The sequence below is a fragment of the Amborella trichopoda genome, chromosome 4 (genome assembly GCF_054954075.1).
Source record: "Amborella trichopoda isolate Santa Cruz 75 chromosome 4, AtrichopodaSantaCruz75HAP2 v2.0, whole genome shotgun sequence".
NCBI classification, from domain to species: domain Eukaryota; kingdom Viridiplantae; phylum Streptophyta; class Magnoliopsida; order Amborellales; family Amborellaceae; genus Amborella; species Amborella trichopoda.
Window position 1 is genome coordinate 40,860,316 of NC_142339.1, and position 15,038 is coordinate 40,875,353.

The following is a 15,038-nucleotide window of genomic DNA, read 5'->3' on the forward strand; positions in this document are numbered from 1 at the left end:
TACTAGAAATATACATACAAATATACAAACATATGGGACCTCTCTCTCACACACATGGACCCGAATATGAACCGAGTATGGTCTGGGTCTAGCTTGACCTAAAGATTACCATTTAAAAGAATCACATTTAACTTAATTGCCCCAAAAACTTTAACAAAAACTTCCGCCTAAATTTAACCATTTAACATTTATTATCTCTAATAATGTCAAGATAAAAACGAATCAATATAACTAAAAAGATTAAAATTTTAAAACTCAAATCTCTTAGCTTCAAACCGTGGTGGATGACAATCGGGTCGGGCTTGGGTCGAGTCAACCTAGCCAATTTGGATTCCTAGCTTAGGTTTGGGTCAGGTCTGGTCCCTACACCCCCCATCAGGTCTAGGTAGACTTGTCTTGGAACTGATTGGGTCCCGGTCTGGGTCCACTCTATGAATGGTCAGGCAGGCCAAGGTCAGGGTCGACCCGATTCGGCCATGGTTGAACCATGACAAAAAAAAACTTGGGATCATATGCATATATAGCGTGTGTGGGGAGAGAGAGAGCTGAAAATTGAAAAAGATTTAAGATCATATACATATGTAGCATGGCTGAAGACAGAGAGGGAGGAGAGCTTGCAAGTTGGTGGTTGGAATGGTGAAGAGAGATAGGGCTGCAGCGAAAACATTTCCTTGTATTATATCCCCATGTAAAAGGATTTGCCCAAATATTGTTTTTCTTTGAAAAATAAAAATAGTATAAACTCTTGGGGAAAGGTTTCTATACTTCTCCTGCTGCATAGAAATCTATGCTTCCCGTAACATCCAACCGTTCAATTTTGATCAAGATAAGCACTCACCGTTTGATCTTAGATCCGGCGTCTCAAAGCATTTTATTTTTAGTGTTTTTTATACAAACTGTATGGATATGAAATTTGGTAGGTGTCATCTTCTCATTGGGGCCCACCTATAAAAAATATTAAAAATAATTTTTTGATAAAATATAATCATCAAAATACCCTGAAAATTTTAGGGCTATTTTAATCATTTTATTTTATTGGAAATAATTGTTTTTTATATTTTTCGCTCATGCGAGTTTAATAGAGGATTGAACATTCAAAATTTGGTGTCAAAATAATTTATAGAAAAAAATTAAAAATAAATTAGTGTAAAGACGTGACATTATGATTGGGGCACTCTTAACCTTCCATTCAGAATGGACGGTTGGTCAAGGAAAAGTATATAAGTTTTATGTGGTAGGAAAAGCATAAAAAGCTTGTCCTAAACTCCTATTTTATGTTTTTAAAATCTTCAGGCTCTCTAAACTATTATGACCTTTTACTTTACCTGCTAAGTTTGAAATACACTCTGCCCATAGTTGGTTTCCTTCCTTACTCATACTCTGAATAATTCTATTATCTTTTTCATTACAGGGCCCGCTTCTCAAGAATTAGCACCATCAGTACAACACTTGTTAATTGTTTCCTAACTACTTTTACTTAATGATGACAAAAAAAATTAGGAATTGATCAAATATAATACATATAGATATAGGAAAATAGTTTGATAGGGCTGCAAATATGTCAAAATAAGTTAAGCCTCACTTCATAATTCATTAAAAATTGCAATTTCAGTATTAGAAAACCATTATATCAATCATCTTGGCTTGAATATTATGGTTGTGAAAAAAATTAAAATTTCAAGCTCTAAAAATAATGTATATTGTAATAAATTATCTAGACCGTCTATTTTGCCCTAAAAATAAGTGTTCAAATATCTGTAAGATCCATACTATTTTTTTAGTTTCAAATTTTATTTTCTATATTAAAAATTGATTTTATGTCATCATGGAGATTTTGGTTGTTGAAAGTATTTTTCGGACGAGGATTTAAGGTGAGGCTTTATTTTGTTTTCGTAAAGCGTAGGCCTAAGATAAAAATTACTTAGAGTACCTTAATATGTAAGTTTAGTTGAACCCTAGTTTGAGTAAACACATTTATAGTTCATGTAACAAATGTATGGTTTTTTTTTTTCAAATACCCATTCTTGCTAACATAATAGAGCTATTGATTACATATATGGTTGACACGTGCCCTAATACTTTTTCCGAAATAATTCTGTTTTGCCTAAATAATGCCGTCTTTGAAAATAAAATGGTGACCATCCCTTCCATTGTGTTTTTATAATTCGAATCATGTAAGATCTCTACTCCACTGCTCCCTTCTTCAAAGTTGTGAATACATTACCCTCTGCTTTTCTTCCTCATCCAAAAATACAAAGAATATTTAATTATGGGCTTTCTTCCTTGCATGAGCACACTCCTTAAGAATCTCTTGAGTATATGGAACTTTAATTGGTTTTTCATTAAGTACATACAATATAAATATAAAGGAATAATATTTTTCACTTAATCAACAACGAAAATTAATATTTTTAGGGCTTATTTGGACGACAATTAATCTCATCATGAGTAAACTATCTTATTTAAATGGGAAAAATTATATACATATCTGTTATAGTTTGCATTATTATGGATCTATCGAATAGTTTTCGTTATTACCACTGTGTCTGTTTTTTTCATATCAAAACGGAAATTTTAAAAAATATGACTTTACCCTTTTTCGGTTGTTGCACAACCGAATTCAATGTATTTTGGTTGTTCAACAACCAAAAACGGGATTAGCTCGTTTAAACTTCCCGATAGTTTTAGTTGTTGAACAACCAAAATTATCTAATTTTCGGTTTTTCAACAACAGAAATTGGGCGGGGCTTGTTTTAAAATCATGGATCTGTTTCTTGGGCTTCACCGGTCTAGTTATCATCTCATTCCCCCCATTTCTCACTCTCTCTTACCTTTCTCACAATCAAAACGGTTATTTAGATTTGGATACAAGTATTTTGACGGATCATAACTGCATTTGACACATTTTGATAGCATTTAACGGATTTCAAATCTGTAGTGAGGGTATGTATTATCTGATTTGTTGTTCGTTAACATTGTATAAGATTATGATTTAAGGTTTCACACTTGAGTAGAAGCGGTCGATTTACAGTTTATTTGAAGGATTTTGCAAATACATAAATGACAATTTGTTTGAGTGATAGTTGGGTTTTTTAAGAAGTGTAATTTTTTGGGGTTTTTAATAACTGTGAATTTGGGGTTATTTTTAGATCTTGAATGATATACATGAGTTATTGAGTTATATTTGTTTCTTATTAATTGCTTAAATTTTTTAAAATTTGGGGTTATTGAGAACTACAAATTTGGGGGTTCAATTAGAACTCGAAATGAATTCATCTGCAATTTAAAATCAATAACTTAATATAGCTAAATGTGTTGTTGGATGTTGCCTTTGTATTTGAAAATGTATAACTTATGCTATGGGTTTGCAATTTGAAATGAGTAGTATAATAAAATTGCTTTCTTTCTTTTTTTTGGATATCTTTGAATCTTTGACCCATCAGTGCTTTATTTTGATTTTTACTGGAGATATCTTTTTTCTTTTCTTTTTTTTTAAGCTTTTGGATATTGTTTGTTTCATTTTACGTTTTGGGGGTTTTGGTTTTTCAGTAGTTGAATAGGTTTGTGTTTTGTGACTGTATATAAATGAATGCATCTATAATTTGAAATATGTAGCTTAATTTAGCCCCCTCTGTTATTGGATGTTGCATTGGTCTGTGAAAATGTATGACCTATGCTATGTTGGATTTGTAATTTGAAATGAGTAGCTTAATACAGATTGTTGGATGTTACTCTGTGTTGTTGGATGTTGTTGTCTGTAGTTTGTTGTAATTATCATTTGGGTTATAATAAATGCAAAAAACAATAGTTGTCTTTATTTATTCCCCTTTGAACCAATATCGTAGTTGTCTGAAATGGTGCTTCAATTGCTCTTTCTTTTTATTTCTCATAGCTGTATGGGCTTATAATGAATAGGTGTGGGTTTTGTAACTTGAAATTTCTTCTCGATTTCCTTTTGTTTGTTATTCACTTAAGTTTTGCATAGTAATCATATGATTAACATGGTGACCATATGGGATTTTAGTGAATATAAGTCATGTCCATCCAGAGGGGGGAGTTGTGTCCATCCAAAGGGGGGATACCTAGGAGTTCCTCATGACCCTAGTTTGCTACAGCTTTATCCAAAACATTCATCATATTTTATATGGGAAGCTCTTTCCATTACTTTGTTATTTTTTAATAAATTGTAGTTTGTTTCAACATCATATGGGAAGTACATGTTTATATATTTATTGTGACTCATATGTTTTCTATTTATTATGTTCCAGGAAAAATAAGAAATTAGAATCGATGAGAAGATTTTTCAATTGAACGATTGACATCTAACAGATGAGCAAGTTCAATTAGTGAACGCATTTATATTGGGTGCTCTATCTATCATCCGGCCAAGTTGAATTGATCATCCTTTGGTCGTAACCAATACAGAGAGGTGACGTTCTGAGACCAATTCATTCCATTACCACATTCAAATTGGTGAGATGACACCAACTTTATTTGATGTATACGAGATATTACGACTGGTTGTGGATGGCGAGCCTGTTACATGTCGTCCTATTAGTAACCTCCTGGAGTTCATCGAAAACAATTTGGGTATAGTGCCTACTGGAGGCAACCTGACAGTCATCAAGCATTCATGGTTGAAAGCCAATTTTAGGGAATTGCCACCTGATATAACCCCTGTGGAAGTAGTCAAATAACCCTATCCGCTCTTCCTCATCAGTGTCACGATTTTCGCTGATGTGTTAGTTGCAACAGTGCCAATGAGGTACTTGCGATTCTTTGAAGATATTAAGGAAGCAGACAGATATGCTTGGGGTACTGCAGCCCTCGCATTTCTTGATCGTTCCCTTGGAAAAACTTGTACTTTCAAGCGAAGTCATTTTAGTGGCTCATCCACTGTTATGCAGGTAAATTAAATTTTTGTATAGACATAAGAATAATAGTTTAGACTACTTACAAAAAATATTTATTACTTATCATATCTTGATATAATACAGTGCTGGTCTTTTAAGCATATTATGCATATGAGGCCCATACCACATAGTATCTCTCCAAATATGCCTAGGGCAAAAAGATGAGAGCCACCAAAGAATTATTATGGCAATTTACATAACTTGATGCCTTCCATTAGACAGAATTGGATAACTTCCAACCTAATGAGGTTAGTGTGTACTTTGATAATGATTATTTTCAATTGTATTTAAGTATTTGTAGTTTTTTTATTGACTGATTGCAGTATGTGTGATTGCATATCATATTACAGGTAATATGAAATCCCTGTTTCAAGCCTGATGAGGTCATTTCGGATGATAGGTAGCAGGCACTCGAAACTGCAATGTGCATAACGACACTTATCTTTGACGATATTGCCGAGTTGTACATGTTAGATCGTGTTTGCCAACAATTTGGAGCTAAACAAGGCATTCCAAAAAATCTATTATCTGTTGGTAAGAGGTCTAGCAGACAAGATAGACAATGAGATTGGAGAAATGTCAATTCTGATAAAATTCATCATTGGTTGACTTGCCATGAGCGCATGATGACATATATTAAAGTCGATATTGCCAATGGGTTGCCCTCAGCGAAGAATAAGGCATGGTATTGCCGAGAGTCCCATCTTATAATACATAATATCGCTAACCCACCAAAAGGCATATTGCAACCTCATAACTAGGAAGAAGAAGAGGTGGTTCCTGCACATGAATCACAGTATATAATGAGACATCGGGTTATGATGATCAATTAGTATGTTTATATTAACCTACAAATTGTTTTAGTTTTGTACTTGCCTATTAGTTTTATGAAATTGATTAAATATAATAATCACCTATCCTGTTTTTGCAAGTTAGTGCAGTTCAAGCTAGTACAAGCTTGTTAGCAGAGGCACTTATACTTTGACATGCGTGGTATCCTGAGGTTTATAATCACGTTAACAAGGCGTTTGAAATGATGTCTAAGTTTGTGCATATCGACATGGATGATATAGAAGCCAGGATGGAAAATTTACAACGTCAAGTTAATGACAAAACTGTACAAGAAGAGGCCGTACAAGATGTAGTGGGTGAAAGTAGTCGGGCTGCAGAAAACTTGGCTCCATCCACTCAACCTGCAGTTGAGGTGTCCAGAAGACATAATACATGAAAGAAACAATATCAGTCCAAGAGAAGGCGGCCAATGTAATGGTCTTTGTTGGCAATGTAATGGTCATTTTAATCGCTGTAATGCTATGAAAGGAAAATGTAATGGTCATTTGTAAGGTTAAACATTAAATGCACCAGATGGATGTAAACTGATAGTATTCAATGAATATATTTGTACATGTAATGTTAAATAGTGTCTGCTTCCATTGAACCTATTTGCCTGAAAAAATGAAATCCTATATTCTAATGGTTGGACATAATTTGCAGTGAATGTACTATATATCCAAGGGATTTCTGTTACAGTTTCAAAATCAATTGGGTAATTTTCATTCATATAAAGATTTTGATCTTGGGAAAGTTTTGTAATGTTACAGAGAATGAATGTTGCTTTTATTACTCATGTAGAATCTTATACCTCGTTGTCCCTTGCTTGAGAAATTATAGAAGGTTGTCATACCCTATAATGGATCACAAGAGAATGCAACAAAACAAGTAGAATGTCCTTATAAGCCCCTTACTTGAGAAAGTATATAAGACTGGAGTACCCCATTAATGGATTACAAGGGTATATTAAGTTAGACATTAGATGCACAAGAGGGAGGTAAAGAACCAAACGAATCATCATGAGAAATATGTTAAATACTGTCTGCTTATCATTTTAAATATGTTACAAAATGGGTTGTTAGTTTTCGGTTGAACAATCGAAAATAGCAATGCAATTTTAAAATGATCATTGTTGTTTTCGGTTGTTGAACAACAAAAAATGTAACATTTTCATAGTCACATTTTTGGTTGTTCAACAACAGAAAACAACAATGACCATTTCAAAATTGCATTGCTATTTTTGGTTGTTAAACAACAAAAAATATGACATTTTCGAATGTTAAACAACCGAAAATATCAATGCAATTTTGAAAGAGAAATGATCCTATAGGACCCTCCCCCACATTATCTTAGTAGACCCAATTTAATTACCTCAAAACCTATCTCAATTTGAAGTAGCCCAAGAGCTTTCCAACAGTTCATGAATCGTCTAGATTAGACCTACGGATAAAAAGATATAACAAACAACAATTTAGTCTCTATGAGACCCAACTGTCCGGCCGCGGGCCGGGCTGTGACGGGTCTGACAGGCCCAAGCGCGGGCTGATGATGCAGTCAACACATCTGATAATGCAGTAAACACATTTTCTTTAATTATACAAGGCTAAAACTTCAAGATAAATCCAAAAAATTCTGAAAAAAGTTCTAAAAATTTGGAAAAAATCACCGATTAAATCTTATAAATACTCCCTTTCCCTAATTCCAAAGGAGAGAGAAAAAGAGACAAAAAAAACCTTAAAAATTCCCAAAAATAGGAAATTTACCCAAAAATACCAAAAATAGGAAATTTACCCAAAAATACCAAAAATAGGAACAACCCTTAGAAAATTTGATTGTTTAGGGCCTCGACTCTATATAATGAGTTTGATTTTATTAATATTATCATTATTATTATTATTATTATTTATTATTATTATTATTATTGTTATTATTATTATTATTATTATTATTATTATTATTATTATTATTATTATTATTATTTACAGATTTATTGTTGTCATTACTCAATTTGAAAATACTGTTTTTGGTTGTTGAACACCATTGACCTTGTAACGATCCATATATAACACCAAGTACAAAAACACAAGATTGACAACATGGAATTCAATCTATTCATTAATTCATCAAATTGATAATTCCATGCATAAACACAAGATTGACAATATTGAATTCACTCTACTAGTTCTTTGCAAGTCCTCCTATTATGACCCACTATGCCGTATCGTTTGCATTTCAAAGGCCTGGTGATGGACTGTTCGATCTCAGATATTTTTCGTTGTTTTTTCGGCCTACCGAGAAGGTGTGTCGTCCTTGGTGACAACATTGTCTGGTTGAACATACCTGTCAACTCAATATCATCCGGGACAAGCCCAAAGGGAGTTTCAAAGGCCCTTTTAAAGTATACCATTATGAAATACTGAAGGCAGTACACAGTGGATCCAAATGTATTTGGTTAATAACTACAATGGCATGACTACACGGTATGCCATAGAGTTGTCATTTTTTACAACTACGCATCCAATGAGTTAAATCGACAACGTATTCAAGATAGTTGATCTCAAACTGCGTATCCATAGTGGATATAACTGTGTGCAAAAATTTTGCATTCATCTTTCGCAAGTCGAGTAAGTCTTGGGTTTTTGGTACTAGCATGTCGCTCCAACTATTACCTAACTCCCTCTTCTTTTCAGACCTGGTCATCAATTGTATCCTTATTTCTTCATACATTGTACTGATTGGCTTCTCTCGAGCAGATAAAATCCAAGTATTGAATGATTCGGCCATGTTAGAGGTAAGATGATTATATCTTCTCCCTAGAAAATAAGCATCTGCCGGAGGGATATTCTTAATCCACTTATATTCTTCTGTGTCGGCACACTGTATATCAAACATTATTTTTTTGAACCCACCAATGGTCGCTTTATGGGAAGCCTTCCAAAACAGCATCAGCAATACTTCGGTGTTTGCTGACTTTTTCATAAAGCCCTTGAAGTTCTCTTCCATATGTCGCATGCAGAATGCTGGAAAACATGCGGGAAAACATTTTCCTATTGCTTCTGGTAAGCTTTTCTATCGTCTGATATAATTGTTAAGGCATATAGATTATAGGAAACTCATTCAATAGCTCACTCAATATACTTAAGAACCAATATCAACTCTAGTAGTTTTCTTTCTCGACCACTGCAAATGCTAATGGGAAGAGCCCATTATTTGCATCTATGGCGATGACACACAATAATATTCTTTGATATTTTTCTTTTAAAATGTCTCATCAATACCCATTAGTGACCTGCATTAATTAACAAAACCCATGATACATGGACGAAAAGCAATAAATAGTCGTTTGAACCTATCTTCATCAGTGTAGATGAGAACTTCGGTTCTCGAGTTGGTTCTTCGGAGCTTCTCTATATATAAAGGGAGGTCATGGTAAAGTTGTTCATGTGATCCATCTTTCATCTCTCTAGCAATCTCTTTTCCTCGCCAAACTTGCATGTAGGAAAGCTTGACACCGTGATCGTATTGGATATCTTTTACGATGTCTTTCGCTTTAATTTTTGGTTGGTCAATAAGGCGGCATTTAATTTTGTTTGCCACCCAATCACTAGAAGCTACTGGCCAATAGACCCTCCCCATTAGACCACTACATGTGTACTCCTTAACCATCGACATCACTTTGAAGTATGCCATACTGCTAACTCATAAGCACTGCACTTGCCATATGCATCCATCTGCCTTACAACTTACCCACACCCATCCCAATTCACTCTTGTCAAACTTCAGGATAAAATTATTGTAGATAGTAAAATCAGCTAGACGATGTCCGCATTCATTGATATTCTCAAAAAATTGCCAAATTTTCAATTAAACTTCGTTCCCAACTCCTCTACACGTGCTCTCTAATGATTCACTATCCTCCATATCACACTCTGGTACAAGCTCAGGGTCGGGTACCACTTCAAAGTTTTGATCTTGATCAAGTAAAGGAGTGTTACGACGACTCTTGACAAAAGATAGAGTGTAAGATGAAGTAACTATTTTTGCAGATAAAATATTCAAATAAAGCAAATTAGAGATGAAAAAGTAAATTGTAGATATACTTATTATTTGAAAATGAACCATCATCAACAAAGTCTGTCGTTGGGAATTCCATAAATCTCCATTCTAGCTCTATTGCAGAGGCAATATATACAACAACCTCGAAGACCCCCCTCCCAATATAAAAGATACATCTATATCATCATTTACATCGATCAATTCAAGCCCACTAGATAGACTTGTGTTGTAGTACATAATAGCCAATTTCTTTGGATCACACGACGTTAAATTACCAAAATGTCTTTTTAGTTCCTCCAATGAACTATTTCTATTATACTTCGTAACCTTCAACTTTCCCTTTTATAAACCATACGTTCGTCATCCGCATTCGTCTCAAATGATCCCCCATATCGAAATAACAGTTGCACTCCCTCGGTAACCATCGTTAATGCTACCGTATTAAATGAATAGTTGGATTCGTGTTACAAAAAATAAATACAATAAGGAATAAATCTTTTTTGGATATTTCTAACTACTTTAGGGTTCATAAAATGTGAGTATTACATAATAGATTAAAATAACGTACTACTAAAAAAGTCAACTAGTCAATAAACAACAAAAAACATCAAATACTAAAACAAACACAAAATAAACAACAAATACAATATAGTGTACTACTCTATGTATCAACATAATACAAACAACAAATATTAATGAAAACAACAAATATTAATGCAAACAACAAATAATAATACAAACAACAAATAGTTATACAAAGAAACAACTTCAACAATATTTAGCAAATATTATTTATTAATCAACAATATACAATATATACTAATAAAAAATACAATATTGTATTAATTGTGATAAAATTAACCAAAATTAATTGACTGTATAAGGAAAGAGCAAGAAAGGTACCAATCATGACCAAATAGAGAGCCAATCTCTTCAACTTTGTAGAATACTATATTGGGGGACAGTGCATAGGATTAGGTACAAACAAATTTTTTCCCTAAATTATCAAAAAAAAAGAACTCCTTCCCACAAATAAGAGCGAACTTTTTCCACCAAAACTTTCGGTTATTCAATAACCAAAAACCGTAAATTTTCGATTCTTCAAGAACTGAAATAGTTGTATTTTCAGTTGTTGAATAACCGAAAATACATTGAATTCGGTTGTTCAACAACCTAAAAAGGGTAAAGCCGTTTTTTTATTTTTATTTTCGTTTGACATGAAAAAACTAACACAGTGGTAATAACGGAAACTATTCGGTAGAGCTGTAATAACGCAAACTATTACAGATATATATATGTAATTTTCTCTATTTAAATTAATATATTATGTATAATATTATTTTGTTAGTTGTCTGCCATATACCTTTATTACATTATTATTTACTATCTTTAAAAATAAATTAAATAGATTTTAAATATTGGCTATGTACATGTCAAGCGCATGCCAGATTTTTTTGTCCCTAACAATTTCGTTTTGATAAATATTGCTTCCTTCTTGTCTTTGTTGTAATATATGCCATATTTTCCTTATCTTATAGGGACAATTACATATATACCCGTTAAGTTGTCGTTATTACCAAAATGTCGAATAGTTTTCATTATTACTGGAATGTTTGTTTTTTCACTTCACAACTAAAATTTTTAAAAAAGATTTTTTTTACCCTTTGTAGTTTTTTAACAACCGAAATTACTGGATTTTCGATTGTTCAAAAACTGAAAATAAGCTAATTTTGATTCTTGAACAATCGAAAATAGCATATCTCGTTTAAGCTCATGGGATACGCAGTCTCATTTTCGGTTGTTCAACAACCGAAAATATAATACGATGGAAAATATAAAATTTTCGGTTGTTGAACAACCGAAAATAAGAATGCAAATTCCAAGCTTCTGTCATATTTTTGGTTGTTCAACAATTGAAAACAAGACATTTTCAGTTGTTCAACAACCGAAAATAAGAATGCAAATTCCAATCTTCAACCTAATTTTGGTTGTTCAAAAACAGAAAAAGGGTAAAAAAAGTCTTTTTTTTTAAAGTTCGTTACAAAGTGAAAAGAACGGACATTCCAGTAATAACGGAAACTATTTGGTATTTTGATAATAACGAAAACTATAACGGATATATATGTAATTTTTCCTAGCTTATAATCAATTCGAATAAATAATATCTTTAAAAAACATAGTTATACATTGGCATAAGCCTCTGCCCAAAAGAGATATACCAGTTGTTTAAATATTCCTCAAGAATGTTTAGGAGCGCACCATCAAAAGCATCACCAACATTTACAATAACAAAGGACGACATTGTATAAAATATAACAAGATTCCAAGGTATTTTTATAAAATAGGAACCAAGTTTGCTGACATGTTATGAATTCTAGATAAATTTATTAAATTATTTATGAGAGATGAATAATTTAACAACTGACCTATATTTTATGATTTAATTTAAGAAACACATAGGAATAGTTGTAAATAGATTGAATGTTCAATAGTATTATCTCTTATACGTATTTTGATAAATTTCTTTGATTTTTATATCTGATGCACTAGTAAAAGCATCCATTTCCATTATAATGCTTAATTTTGAACATGGCACTAAACCAATATTGTGAAGAGTAGGACCCAAGACAAGTGTCATAGATGGTCTGGCCCAAAGTAAAAGTCAAGTTTGGTTTAAAACTAACCACATCTAATGTCAGAAAAATTGACCAACCGACCATGCTGGTTTTGACCACATAAAAAAGTTTGGATAACCATTTCTTGTAAAATATTTAATTGTTATTTTATTTATTTTTAGAAATCTAATATGATAAGTTTGACCAATGTCTAATAGATTTTGACTAGACTACACCCCTCACAGTTCAGTCTAAATTCTATATAATTTATATTTTCCAATCTCCTACCCTGATTATTTATTTTTGTTTTGTTCGCAATATGAAATGAATTACCATGACCACATTTAGGTTTTCATTTAGGTGGAAGCCGCACTCCCTCTTGGAAAAATGACTAGATTACCCTTTGCTCTAGCTTTGGTGGTACAAGGGATAAGAACTTTCTACTTATTCCAAATTGGACTATTATAGTTAATTAGTTGGTACTTATGACTCAATTAGAATGCACTTATGCAATAGCCTTAACCTATAACTTTGAAATTACAACAATAATATTAGCAAGAAATGGAAACTATAGACATTGATGATTTTTTAGGCTAAAAGTCAAAACTTTAACCTTGTGTTCTATGCCTTGCCATGAGATGAAAACACCAGCATTACTTCGTTACATTTCTTTGGCGGTTTTGTTCGTAATTGTAGCCGGCTACTATTACGAACAAAACCGCAAACAACTAACTGTGGTGTTTGTCATTAACGTCTTATTAATAACCAACAATGAGCATTGTGGCCACATACCATGGATGTCATAAATAGCAAATATATGGAGTACTTTCTTCGAACCATAACTCAACCATTGTGTTAGTTACGATATAGAAAAGAGTAATGAGAGGAGAAAAGCATTATGGTCAGTAACTACTTTGCTTGGTTGGCATGCTCACATAGTAACATGTTGTGTAATGAAATTTTTGTATGTGAATGTTGCGTGAAAATGCACCTTAGTCCTCTATTGTTTTAGATGAAAGAAGGCTCTACAGTGCTATGGGGATTCAGAATTCATGTGAGAGCAAGTAGAATTATCGGATCAAAAATTGTTGCCATTGAAAATGCAGCTCAATTGAATCTTGGTATATCTTTTTATTGAAGGGATGGAAAAGATGCATCTTGGCACAATATCATTGAAGAACAATTTTTTTTGTTACGTGGCCTCAGTATGGGAATGACCTAATAGCACAAAACGGACACCAGAATTAATGTAGCTAACCCCAATTAGTTAGAAAAAGGCTCCATAATGATAATATGAGTAGGTTTACGATGATTATATGATACAACGAAAAATAAATACAATGAGGGTAGCTCTGGGTGGTTAAGGGGGGCAGATGTCTCAACGTAACATCTCATACCCTTTTTCCCATCATCAACATATCATAAAAAGAAAAGGAAGAAGAAAAGAAGAAAGTGACATTTTAAATGTTGTTTGGGGCATATTTATTGCTTCATTAGAGAGAAGTAACACTTCTTATAGCTAGAATCATAGTTAGCAAGTCGGGGACTATCAATAAAGTGGAAACATAAAATCGAAAATAAATCTTTTTTATTTAAAAAAGTCGGATGAAAAAATTAGGTCAAAAATACGAATCGACAAAAATACTTCATGTAAATATATCACAAATATACGAGACTAGGCTAAAAAAATTGGAGTAAAAAAATGGATAAGTTTAAAATATTAGAAATTTTAAAATTCTAAAAAATAAAAAATATGCCAAAGCCATCAATAACTAATCCATTCATAAAAACTTTACTAGATTAATATAATTAAATCAATTAATTTAGATGTCTCATTACTCTCTTCCTATCATCCAATATTAATTATAAAATTAACTAGAGATATTTAAAATTAAACATAAGAAAAAAAAAAAAAAGAGTTTGGAAATATGTAATCCCCAAGTCATGTAGCTAGGCATCATCATCATCATGATCACCATATGGGGAGGTGTCCTCATTTTTCACCTCTTTGGAAACCTGTTATGGCAAAAAACCAAGTAGTTCATGACTAATTGCATTACAATCACGAATTTCATTTTCACAAGATACAACCATCATCTTTGAGTTCACTTTTATGTAAACCAAATCGGTTAACATAATTGGTGTCAATCTATTCATTTTTTTGGTTTGAGTCGTCTTAAAAGCACTCCAATACCTTTCGTATGCTTATGAGCTGCATGGTTGATTCAAAATCTGAATGGCAACTATTCAAACTAATGGAATGTTTTTTTTACATACTACCCACCAAACTCTTACATAAGGAAGAATTTTAGCTACTTATTTACGATACAATTAAAAGTGAAATAAAATTTATTTTTTTAAAATATTAAAAAAATAAATAATACAAGAAGATACAAAAAACTAATAGTCAAGAAGATACTTACGAGGATGAGTTATTAACAATAATCCCATTTCAACACTATCAAATATATTTGAATCCCGTGTATGGTACTTTAACAACTCTTAAAAGAATACATTTTTATGTTCAATCTGGATCATTGTATTTAAAATCAAGGTAAAGCAAACCTTCATTTTAGGATTAAGTTTAACAAACCCATCACTCATTAAAGTTGAATTAAGAAAT